The following is a 12,808-nucleotide window of genomic DNA, read 5'->3' as shown; positions in this document are numbered from 1 at the left end:
CTCTATCTTATGTCCCCTGTGTAAACTGCATCGGTGTCATCCTTGATTCTAATCTTCTCTTCACTATCCACATTCAGGCCATCTCTAAGTCCTGCCACTTCCATCTCTGTAACATTTCAAGGATTAGTCTTTTCCTCACTCTACATTCTACTAAAACCTCTATCAATGCACTCATCTCCCATTTTGACTACTGTAACCTTCTCCTTTCCTGCCTCACTCTATGGTGTTATTTCCATATCTCATTAATGCTGCTTGCCTCATTTTCTAGGTCTCCTTCCTCTGCAACCTCCTACACTAGCTACCTATTCCCTTCAAAATATAGGGCCTGATTCAGAGCCGGACGTTATTTGCGGTCGTTCGTACAGAAAATAGGGGTGGCTATTCAAATGAACCGTTCGCTCTTTGCGGTCTGTTCACGCCTCTATGTCTGAACGAGCGAACAAAACTTGCAGTCGTTTTTTGAATAAATACGCCCCCTGGCCGCTCGCATCCTACGTCATGTCTGCTATTTATTAGATTAATCGAGTACATCGACCAGCTTATGAACTGCTCGCTATTCTTGTGGTTGATTTTTCCTACCACAATCTTGCGAGCAGTTCTGGCTATAAAATAACCCAGTGACGTTGTCAATGACGCTGCTGTATTAATTATGCACACCCTTAAAACGCCCGTTTTGACCTTTAAGCACGCCTGCGTTCGGATCCCCACTCCCCGTTTTCAAGCACCTTCCCTTGTTATCACCCACATACGCCTCATTCTGTCACTCAAAATAGCAGGCATTCGCTATTTAGCGAACAAACGATTTTCGGCCGCACTGACTGGTTCGCACATGCGTATTACGATCCGTACGCATGCGCAGTAGGGCAAACATCGCTCAGAGCGGCCGCTTACGAGCGGCTCTGAATCAGGCCCATAGTTCACAGCCTTACTATACTTATAAATCACTTCTCTCCAACCTCATCTCTGTCCACCCTCCTGTCCTCTCCACTCCAGCTTCAACTCTACTCTGGTCATTTCCTTCCAGGCCTGCTTTCAAGAGTTATACCACTGCACTCTGCTCCTTTGGAATGCTTTCCCTGTCCGATCCAGATCTTCTTTCACTTTCCCTAGCTTTAAATGTTCTCTTAATACACATTTTCACTATCTCCTACCAGCACTCCTTTTAATCCCTCTCTCACTCCCTCCTCCTACCCACCTTCTCTCCTTCCCAGTTAGTCACCCCCCCCTATAGAAAGTAAGCTCTCATCCAAGGCCATCCTCCTTGTTCCTTCCCATGCACTATCCTTACCACTGGTGCTCCTTGTCTTTTGTATCCTCAGCAAATCTGGCACTGTCTGCTCACCAATACAATGGGTACAAGATCATCAAGAGCAGTTGTGCCTTTCATCAACAGCCATTGTGCCTGTGCAGCTCACCACTTTTGTGGTATGTGTTATGTGGTATGTGCATTGAATTTATGATGTTTACTTCATTGGTTTTTATGTACCTCTTATATGGCACTGCGTACGCCTTGTGGTGCCCACCAAATAAAAGATAATAATAGTAATAAAAATAATATTTTATTTACTTTCTGGATACTTTCTTACTATATCTGTTGATTGTAATCTCTCACTAGTATGGCCCTCTTCCCTCTTGTGCTTTTCCTTTCTTGACCCTTACCATCATCTCCTCCCCTTCACCAACAACAGCACTGAACATTTGAGATCAGCCAGAGCTACTTTTGTAGGTGTTTTGACTGCATATGTTGCAATGTTTATGTAGCTTGTATCATATGTTCTGCAGAGTTTTGTACAATAAGTCTTTTACACTGTTTTCTATTTATATGGCGCTACTGCAGACTGCTTGTGGCACCATATAAATAAAGGTTAATAATAAAAGTAATAATAATAATATATCACTGTAGTGGTCTCTCAGAGTGATACCATGTATTGGTTCATCAATATAGAACGTAATTGTATCACATGATAATTCTTGAGGACGTATTTTGTAGTGTTCACTTATCAGTTAAGAAAATGAGATTGTTTTTACTATTTTTGGCTCTTTTTACAGTACATGTTTTAAAAGCATCTTGACAAACCCCACTATGTGAAGGTGTTTATTGTATTTCCAGCAAATCAAAGAACTTTTCTTGATAATATAGAATACGATGCAAATGAAAAAGTGAAAAGTAAAAAATCCCAACAGCAGTGCCATCAAGATTAGTTATACGGTAAAAAAAATCAAGGGCATCTGATGAGTGAAATACAAGAGGACTCTCTGACACTAGGAGGGTACAAACATAAAACATGTGTCTATGACACAGAGCTGTAACTAGGCATTCCCTTACTCATCCATCTAGGAAGAGCACATATGCATGTATCTGGGAGAAGTCACAAATTTATAAAGTAAACCTGGCAACCTCAGAATAAATAATCAGATGTTTGTAACATAGGAATAACCCAAACAAATTTCAAAATGAATAATTTATTTATTAATGGCATTTTTAGACTACATTAATGGTCTGTCTTGGACAAACATGTTAACGTGTTTTGGCCTGCTCCCAGCCTTTTTCAAGGGTGTATTTGAAGGGTGTAAAAAGGCCGGGAGAAGACTAAAACGCGTTGGAACATCATATTGTATCCACCACATGCACCCGCTGGAATAATCTCCAACAGACGTCTGACTCCCTTGAACTGCCCCCAGACATCGGGCCACAGAGTGACAGGGAAAGTGCAGCCGTGAGGAAGTTAAAGCCACACTGCACAGGGGAACTTCATACCCCAGTACAACGCAGCTGACTGTCCACCAGATCAGGATGCGATAAGTACCGATGGGTAAAGCGCCCCAGCCACAGCATCCACAATAACCTGCTGACACCTTTAAACCAGCACACACTGTGCTCACCACTTCACTAGCTGGCTGACATGCTCACATGGATGTTCCAGGAACACCAACTACCGGGACTGGTTCACCAACTACCGGTACTGGTTAAGCATTGGAGAATTCACTACATCAGCCACAGACTATTAATACAACGGTGCATTTTCTGCACACTGCCCCGCCCGAGATTCCAATATCTTCCCCATTACCCTATCCCGTCCCCTCACTTTACACATCTGTATGTGTATTCTTACATATCCAACATCACACTCTCACCCTTTGTGCTATTTAATGTATGCAAACTGTTTGTCTATTTGTTACATGTACTTTATATCCGTTCATATTCATTAATCAATCAGTTCAATAAGCCGGCTTATACATTAGACTATACTTAATTTACCATCCAATCAAAGAAAATTGTTAATTAATTGCTTAGTGCAATTGTTTTTACTATTACTCAATACATTTCAGGCTGTTTTAGATCTGCTTATTTACAGTCTCTCATTCTGCTCACACAATTTTTATCATATACTTTTTTATTAATTTATTGATAAAAAATGATCTTGTGAACCTCTAGGATCATCAGCTCACCCAAGGGGATAATTAAAGTCAAGCGTTTCACTCAATAAGACGGCAATCAACTGTGACTTTGGGTGCATCTGTCCTATTTCAGTCAGGTAGTGTACAAATGGATTCAATTTCACATCATTGTTACTCTCCCCAGTAGTGGTAATCCAACAAAAATGACTTCAAGAGCAAGGCATATAATATTTTGAGAGATTACAATAACCTATAGGTGCGTAACCACTACATGATCCCGGCAAGACAGTACAATTACGACATCATAATCATACTATCGTTCCCCATCCCTGCAGTGCCTACACTGAACGATAAGTCGTTCAGTGTAGGCACCCTCCGTCATCCCCGAACATGGTCAATCTGTCGTTATCGGCAGATTGACCGGAATGTTCGGGCGATGATTGATGTCGGAAATGACCAGTGGGAGCGCGCATCGCTGGTTGTTTCTGACATTTTCATGCCCGACTAACGAGCGATTGAATAATAACTATGTTGTTATCGTTCAATTTTCTATTAAATTGGCTAGTGGATACTCGCCTTAAGAGTTACATCAGAGGAACTGCAGGCCTCACTTGTACTGGTTAGGGTCAGTGTTCAGGATTCCTCCAATAGGCAAAACACTGAACAAACAAACATGGTAGAATAGCAAGGAGACAGCTACTACTCTCCAAAACAAAAACTGTTGCCTGTTTAAAGCTAGCTAAGGACCACCTGGTTGAGCCTGAAGATTATTGGAAGAATGTCCTCTGGTTTACATGAGAAATGTTAGGTTTGGAAAAAACTCCAACAATACATTCCAACATAAGACTCTAATACCAACTGTTCAACAAGGGGTGGCAGTATGGCAGTCTCATCATTTGGGGCTTTTTTTTACCGCCATGGGGCCAGCAAAGCTTGGTATCAGTAATGTATTCATGAATTCTGCGGGAGCCACAAAGAAAAAAAAATAAACACCTGTTTGTAAAGTTGATGCAAAAGAAGTTGCATGTTTTGGAACGGAAAATCAAAGTCCAGATCTTAATCCAATAGAAAATTGGGCAGCACTTGAATCGGGGTGGTCATGCAAGGAAGCCTACCAACATCCATGAGTTGAAGCAGTTCAGTAAGAAGGAACGGGCCAATTAACTCCAAGCCAAAGTGTTGGACTGAACAACAATTACAGCAGTTTAAAGAAAAGAAAAAAACAGCTGAAAAAGATAAATTAATGAATATGGCTTGAGAGTAAAATTAATATATTAATTTAATATCAATAGTGTAAAGTATAAAGGTCAAAATTCCTAAATCAATACACAATAAAATACATAGGTTGTGATTATGGCTGCATATGAATTTTAACATAAGAAATGTCCCCAAGATAAGTATATATACGTCCTTATTGCTTTTGAATCAGCTTTGGATAGAAGGGCATGGGGTGAAATAGGTTCAAATTAAATTAGCAGTTAAAGATGTATTATCAGTTTGTGAAAGAATAGGTCCTTAATTGGCATATGTTGGTGAAATTCCTAAATATGCCCAGACAATGCATTTTGGCATCACAGTTACACTGCATCTAGCTTGACGTGTTTTGCTGAGGTACTCCCCGTCAGCTTCCTCAGAAGCAAGTGTTTTTTATTTTTAATTGATCAATACTAACTGTAAATGTTTGAAGTCATTCAAGGTAGTAATACCAGTTACTGAATCCTAGAGGTTCACATACTTTTTATGGCAAAGAAAGTTAATGTTGGATCATTTTAAAGAATGAATGTAAAAGTATATTCTTTTGTGCCTCAATTTATTTATTTGAGATTTATAAGATTTGACTTACTTCCCAGATATTGTAGCAATTAGAAAAAAAAAAAGAACCTGGCGCTGATGGTATAATATATTTTCAAAATGTATTTTTATTTTTATCTATCAATCAAGCAGCAGAGAGCCAGTGTGCTTTTGGTTGCACACAAATATACACCCAGAAACTAGGTGTTACACAGTAAAAACAATAAAACACCCTTGAGCTAAATTAAAAAGTATAAGCTAGGGGCGTGGCTTAACTAGCGGCCGAGTAGGACGTGGGCGCCGATAGCTCCTGCTACTTTGGCACATTTTGGGGCCCCAAGTAACTTACCTTGGTCCTCCATCGGATTCCAGGGCTCCTCCTAACATCCTCCTCACTCGGTGAGCGTCCGGAGGCCGGAGCCGCTACGGGAGTCAGAGTTCCAGCGTCGGGGCCTGCTCCTGCTCTGAAGCCGGGGACTAAAGTTAGAGGCCGGGCGGTAGTCGCAGTCTGCGCAGGCGCGATCGCGGCTGATCGGCGGCTCTCCCTCTTGCTGGGCTGGACTGCAGGTAACCCTTTGCCTCCCTGCATCTTGATACTGGGCCCAGAGATGCCCTGTGGGTCCCTGTAGTTAGTGGAGCTCCAGAGGATTGAGCAACCACCATCTTGGAAGAGGCATGACAAGCTCTGCTGCAGCACTGGAAATAAGAGTGCCTGTATATCTGCCTAAGTGATATTTCCTGCACATTTGCTCTGCCTGTCTACAGCAGCTTTGGTATTACATTTTCCCAGTTGGAGAGTATACTCCACAGAGTTGCTTGAACCTATATTAGCTATCATTATGACCAGTGATTAACAAGATATGACTTTCTTTCACCACTCCTATATGTTCTGACGCTATTTAAGATCTGTGGATTCGTTGTATTATCAAGCCGTCTCATTGGTCTTCAGGTGTTCTCTAATCTATTTTACTCACTTTTCATCAATGGGGCCTAAACGTCAGCGTGCGCCCAGTGTGGTGCCTCCTGTGAGCTTCTTTAAACAACGCTCACCTGCTCGAGGTGCTACGGAAGCTGCGTCTCGTGACACCAAGTTAAAGGACCAATGTCTTTAACACAGTCATCCCCGATTGCTGCTAATGCCTTACCTCCTGTCGCTACCCCTGGTGATGGGGAACCTTTAACAGTGGGGTCCATGAAACAACTTTTGGCGTCCTTTAAATAAGATATTTCCTTGGAGTTTCGGACTGCTTTACAGTCCTGTCAGCAGTCAATTGATGACTTGGGATCCCGCACCGATCATTTGGAAACTAAGATGGAGGAAGTGGTTGGATCCCATAACAACCTGATTAACTCGCACGAGCAGCTTCAATCTGAGGTTACGGTCTTGTGAAATAAAGTTGGTGACCTTGAAGACCGGTCTCGTCGCAATAATATAAAGATACGTGGGATTCCAGAATCCGTAGGTTTTCGGGACCTTCAGGACTTTGTTACGGATATCTTTACGAAGCTCTTGCCCACTACCACTATTACTGAGTTCTTAGTTGATCGTATCCATCGTTTGCCTCGTGCAAAAAATGCCCCTGCTGGGGTTCCTCGAGACACACTAATGAGACTGCATTATTACCACATCAAAGAGGCGATACTTCGAGCTGCACGTGCGACTGATTCTTCCGCTGCAGTGCTGGGAGATCTACAAATATTTGGAGATATCTCTGTGACCACTTTAGCTCAACGCCGATCGTTTCATCAAGTTACAAGTGCTCTCCGGAAGGCAGAGGTCTTGTACCGATGGGGCTTCCCAACAAAGCTGATCGTATCTCGGAATGGATCCACAGTTATAGTTTCTACTCCAGATGATGGTCTTCAACTACTTCGTTCTTGGAACATTGAGTCTGATGACCCAGTACAGAAAACATCAAGTCCTCGTATTCAAAAAGAATGGTCTCTTGTGGGTTCGAATGGTTGAGGGCCAGCTTTCTTTTTGCAAGTTTTGCTGTTTCATTTTTAAGTGCTGATTGGGCCGTCAGTTTATGGGTACCCACGAAGTTATTCTGGACAGTTCCTGGTAAGATGCATCTATAGAGGTTATGTCCTTTAAGCGAGAAGTTTTCAATGAGTTGCCGGGACTCAGTGATTTTTCTGTGTTCAATTACTGCTACTTCCCATTAATCTTTGTTTTGTTTCAGAATAATAGTGTCATTACACGATGTTATTTAAATGTGGAAATTTTATATGTGTTAGGAGTGGTGGAAGAGGGGCCTCTACCCCCCTTTTTCTAGTTAGTGCCATCCTAATTGGTGGCCTCCTCTAGTTCCATATGGGAGCTATTTCAGTTTGTTTATTTTGTATTGTTGTTTTTATTTTATTATTTTTTAATGTCTTTTTTTTTTTTTCTCTTCCCTTCTCCCCCCTTTGGTACATCGATTGTATTTTATTGTTTTATATGCTGAAATGCGATATCTTCATTATCATTGTTTATGGTTAAGGTTATATCACTAAATGTTAAGGGGTTAAACTCCCCAAATAAGAGATGTCTTGCTTTGTGATACTTTGCAAAGGCTAAGGCACATGTGGTAGCTATACAGGAAACCCATTTTGCTGCTTCTTCTCCGCCTAAGTTTTCTGACCATAATTATCCTCAATGTTACACTGCAAATGGACCGGAAAAAAAGGCTGGAGTAGCTATTGTAATTTCTCGTTCCTGTAATTTTGCTCTACAATCACAACATGCAGATGTGCATGGCCGTTATTTGATTTTAAGTGGTAAATTAGAAGACCAATTGATCACATTGGTATCTGTCTATGTCCCCAATACTAAACAGGTGGCATTCTGTAGACGCTTCTGTACTGATTTGCAAAAACGTTGTAAGGGTGCGGTTATGGTTTTAGGTAACTTTAATATGGTTCTTGATCAGAGGGTTGATAGATCTTCCCCCACGGTTAGATTGAAGGCTACATCGCTGCAGGACCATTCTCGGGCCTTTCAAAATCTTTTAACGGAATAGGATTTGTTTGATATTTGGAGGGCAAAACATCCGACAGTACGGGACTATACCTTTTACTCGCATGTCCACAGATCGTATTCCAGAATTGATTTAGCTTTGGCAGATAAGTGGACTTTACAACAGGTCCGGCAGGCTGTTATACTTCCTATGACCTGGTCTGATCATGCGCCTCTTTGTTTGGAGTGGGTATTAGGGTCACCTTGTATGGCGCCTAGGCCTTGGAGGTTAGGAGCTTATCTTCTGTCTGATTTGGAATCTAAACAGGCTCTTTCCCGTGCCCTCTCTATGTATATGGAAACTAATAAACCAACAGACACTTCTATTTTTAATTATTGGTGTACATTAAAAGCAGTAGTTAGAGGGACAGCTATTCAATCAGCAGCACGTATTAAGAAGGTCAATTTACAACGACAGGCTGCTCTGGAAGCTCAATTAAAAGATTTGGAGGAGCGACATAAGTGTTCCCCTTCTGATGTTATTATTTTTAAAGACCTGATTAAGGTCAGGGATGAATTTAATAGTTTCACATTGCAAGAGGTGCATAGGAGCTTATTTAGGCTAAAACAAAGGTTCTATGTTCAGGGTGATAGAGCGGGTAGAATGCTGGCGCGGAATGTGAGGGGGAAACTGGCCAAGGAGAGAATTAGTGTGATTTTTCAATAAAGTTGGTGCAAAAGTGTCGGATCCTCTGGATATAGCTAATACTTTTGCTGGGTACTATTCGCAACTATACAATTTATCTAGGGATCCCCAAGTTTTTCAGCCTAAGCCGGATGAGATTGCTACGTTTTTGAATGCTATTAAACGCCCATCTTTACAGGATGATTTCATTCAATCTCTTGGCAATCCTTGGTCAGAGGAAGAAATAGCTGCGGCCATAGAGTCCTTGCCTTTAGATAAAGCTCCCGGGCCAGATGGCTATATCAATGCTTTCTATAAAACTTTTAAGGAAGAATTGGTTCCAGCTCTCAAGTTAGTGTATAATGAAGCTTCGGACATAGGATATTTCCCCAGAGAGATGTTGGAGGCGCATATTGTGGCACTTCCCAAACCCGGAAAGAACCTCTTATTGGTTACCAACTACAGACCAATAGCACTTTTGAATACTGATGTTAAGGTATATGCCAAATTAATAGCAGGGTGGTTGGGTCCATTAATACCCTCATTGATTAACCAAGATCAGGCTGGGTTTGTTTTGGGTAGACAACCTTCAGATAACACTAGGCGAGTTTTCAACTTGGTAGATTTGTTTGCTGTATCTGGAGATCCATTATTATTGCTTTCATTGGATGCCGAAAAAGTATTTGACAGATTGCATTGGGGTTATTTGTCTGAGGTTCTGAGTCTATTTGGGTTGCGGGATAGAGCTTTGTCATCTATAATGGCCCTTTACTCTAATCCCTCATCTAAAGTTTTTGTGAACGGCCTTCTCTCCTCTGCCTTTTCAATATCGAATGGCACTCGGCAGGGTTACCCGCTTTCCCCTTTGATTTTCGCGCTTGCTATAGAACCAATGGCAGAAACCATCAGGGAAACTATTGCTATACAGGGTCCTCAGTCGGGGAGCTCATCTCAAAAAATCTGTTTGTTTGCTGATGACGTATTGATGTGCCTTACTAGCCCTGAATCCTCATTGTCGTCATTACATACGATATTAGAACAATATTCCAGAGTGTCTTATTATAAACTAAATACAGCTAAGACAGAGGCACTTCCTATAAATTTTTCTCCTGAGCTTCTGGCTAGGCTTAAAGTGGGTTACAACTATGCATGACAAGATAAGAGTCTTACATATTTGGGGGTTCAGATTCCAAAAAGGGGGGTTGATGCTGTGTCTTGTAACTACCTCCCCCTCTTGACTAAATGTTCACTTTTAACAGCTGATTGGATGTTACAGGAAGTTTCCTGGTTGGGCCGTATTGCTGCTTTAAAAATGGTACTGTTACCCAAGTTAATGTACCTATTTCGCACCATTCCTAAGCTACTTCCTTTGAAAAAACACCATAGAATTTAGATAACAATGACAAAGTATGTTTGGAAGTCAAAAAAACCTAGATTGTCTAGACGTATTCTGTCTTTTCCTAAGACGGAGGGAGGTCTTGCATTTCCAGACCTAGAATTGTACCAGTGGGCATGTATTTTATGTCAGCTTGGGGATTGGTTTGATTTGGAGGTTCCTAAACCATGGGTACTTTTAGAGCGGAATATGTCTCATTCTTTTTCATTATCTGATTTACTATGGCTACCGCTTACCTGTAAAAGCCAGTTGCCTTCTTTCTCAATTGCAATAAGTGCCTCTGTATCTGCATGGCATAAAACTGTAGCTAGATTGAATGAGTTTCACCTCCCCACTACTAACCTTACTTTGAAAAGTATAGCTGTTTTGATTCCTAATTTGAAATTTGATACATGGGTGGCTCAGGGAGTGACCTCATTGAATGATGTAATGCTTAATGGTGTAATTCTCCCGTTCTCCCGTATTCAAGAATTATATTCCATTTCATCAAGAGATTTCTATAAATATTTACAGTTACGCCATTGGTTGCACAGTTTAGAATTAGGCTCTCGGCCTTTGCAGCTACCCCAAAATATATTTTTGAAAGGCTTACCTCGGGGGGATATAAGAAAAGTATCTCTTGGTGGTATGGTTTACTGGTAAGTGCTTCCAAACCTGTAACTTTTCCGGCTCTCTTGAAATGGGAATTTGATCTCTCTAGGTCTATCACGGAAGATGACTGGGGCTCCATTTTCAAATCATGCTTCCATATTTCTAAGTGTATTTCACATGTGGAAATGTTTTATAAACTTATTCACAGGATGTATTTAACTCCCGACAGGCTTCATAGGATCTGGTCTTCCCTCCCTAATCAATGCTGGCGCAAATGCGGCCAAATTTGGGATATTTATCATGTATTTTGGGCATGTCCAAAATGTAATATATTGTGGCATCAGGTATTTCTGTTAATCTCCAAAGTGACTGGGATTGCTATACCTCCAGACCCCTTTTTAGCACTATTTCATGTTTACCAGGGCAATATCTCTTTGGGGGATAAATATGTGATGGGGCATATTTTAATTGACACTAAGTCTCTTATTGCTTATCATTGGCGTTCAGACGTTATACCAAAATTAGATACTATAGAGGATAAAATACAAGCCCATTGTGATTTTGAGATAGCGGGAGTCTCATACTCCACCTCAGATAAGAATCCATTAATGATTTGGTTCAGTTGGAGTGAATATCGAGCAGAGTCCCGACGCTCTCAAAGCATTGCTGGCCTTACTTTGCCGGTGTTAGATTCTTAATGATGGGTGAATTTTATATGTCGGTTGTTTGATATATGTTTTATAATATATTGTTTATATGTAATTCATTGTACAGTATGTTAACGGTACTTTGATATTTTTGTGATTTATGTTGATGTACTCTGGCCCTAGGGCCAATTTTTTCCCTGTCCCTATTCTGTTATTTATATTACTATTTTGTATTGTTATTTTATTGTATGTTTATATTTTGTGACCAAAATTAATAAAAATTCAATATTGAAAAAAAAAAGTATAAGCTAGTACAGGAACAATCATATATCCGAAATTATAAACATATTTATTACCACATATATAATGGAATATAATTCATTGACTGGTCAACAAACAAATGATACTAAAATATCACATAAAAAAGATTTCCATAAGATACAAAATAAATATTGCAAAGAATGTATTAATATACTTGAAAAAACAGTTTTATACTCTGGATCTGATGAGTCTACTATAGATGTAGGAGGTGAATAATATACTTTAAATTGGTTTTAATTCACTGTGCCCACACAAAACTCGTAATGATTTTGAAAAAATTCAAATGTCCTTCTCTTTAAATATATAGAGGGAGTCTCTCAAGTCTATATAGACTGTAGCCGCAATCAGTTTAAATAAAGATGCCTGGTATATATCTCTGTATTATCCATACCAAAGGACCTGTGCCGACGGTAATTAGGTCTCCACTTCGGGAGTTCCACTAACTCCCTATGAGTTGATCGAGGGAGAAAGAGAGGGGGGAAGGGCGGCCGGCAGCCTGGCACAGCGCATGTGACATCATGATGTTGCACTACTGGATCAGAAAGGAGCTGAGCTGTCAGGGAAGAGGAACAGCAGGTAAGGCGAGAGAGACAAGGGTCAGGTGGTGGGGGCTGCAGATGAAGTGGGGGGTATGGAGCTGAAGACACAGGGCCGGTGAGACGCAGGGGCTGGGGAATAAGGTTAAGAGACACAGGGGCTGGGGAATAAAGCTGAGAGACACCGGGGCTGGGAAATGAAGATTTGAGCCACAGGGGCTGGGAAATGAAGATTTGAGCCACAGGGACTGGGGACTGAAGATGAGAGACACAGGAGCTGGGGAATAAAGCTGAGAGACACGGGCTGGGGAATGAATCTGACAGACACAGGGTGGAAAATTAAACTGAGAGACACAGGGGCTGGGGAATAAAGCTGAGAGACACAAGCTGGGGAATGAAGATGAGAGACACAGGGGCTGGGGACTGAAGATGGGAGAGACAGGGTGGAGAATGAAGCTGAGAGAGACAGGGGGGAGAGGATGATTAAGTTGAGAGATGGGT

The sequence above is a fragment of the Taudactylus pleione genome, unplaced genomic scaffold (genome assembly GCF_031769625.1).
Source record: "Taudactylus pleione unplaced genomic scaffold, aTauple2 ptg000602l, whole genome shotgun sequence".
NCBI lineage: Eukaryota > Metazoa > Chordata > Amphibia > Anura > Myobatrachidae > Taudactylus > Taudactylus pleione.
The sequence above is the reverse complement of the archived record's forward strand: the minus strand, read 5'-3'. Positions refer to the sequence as shown.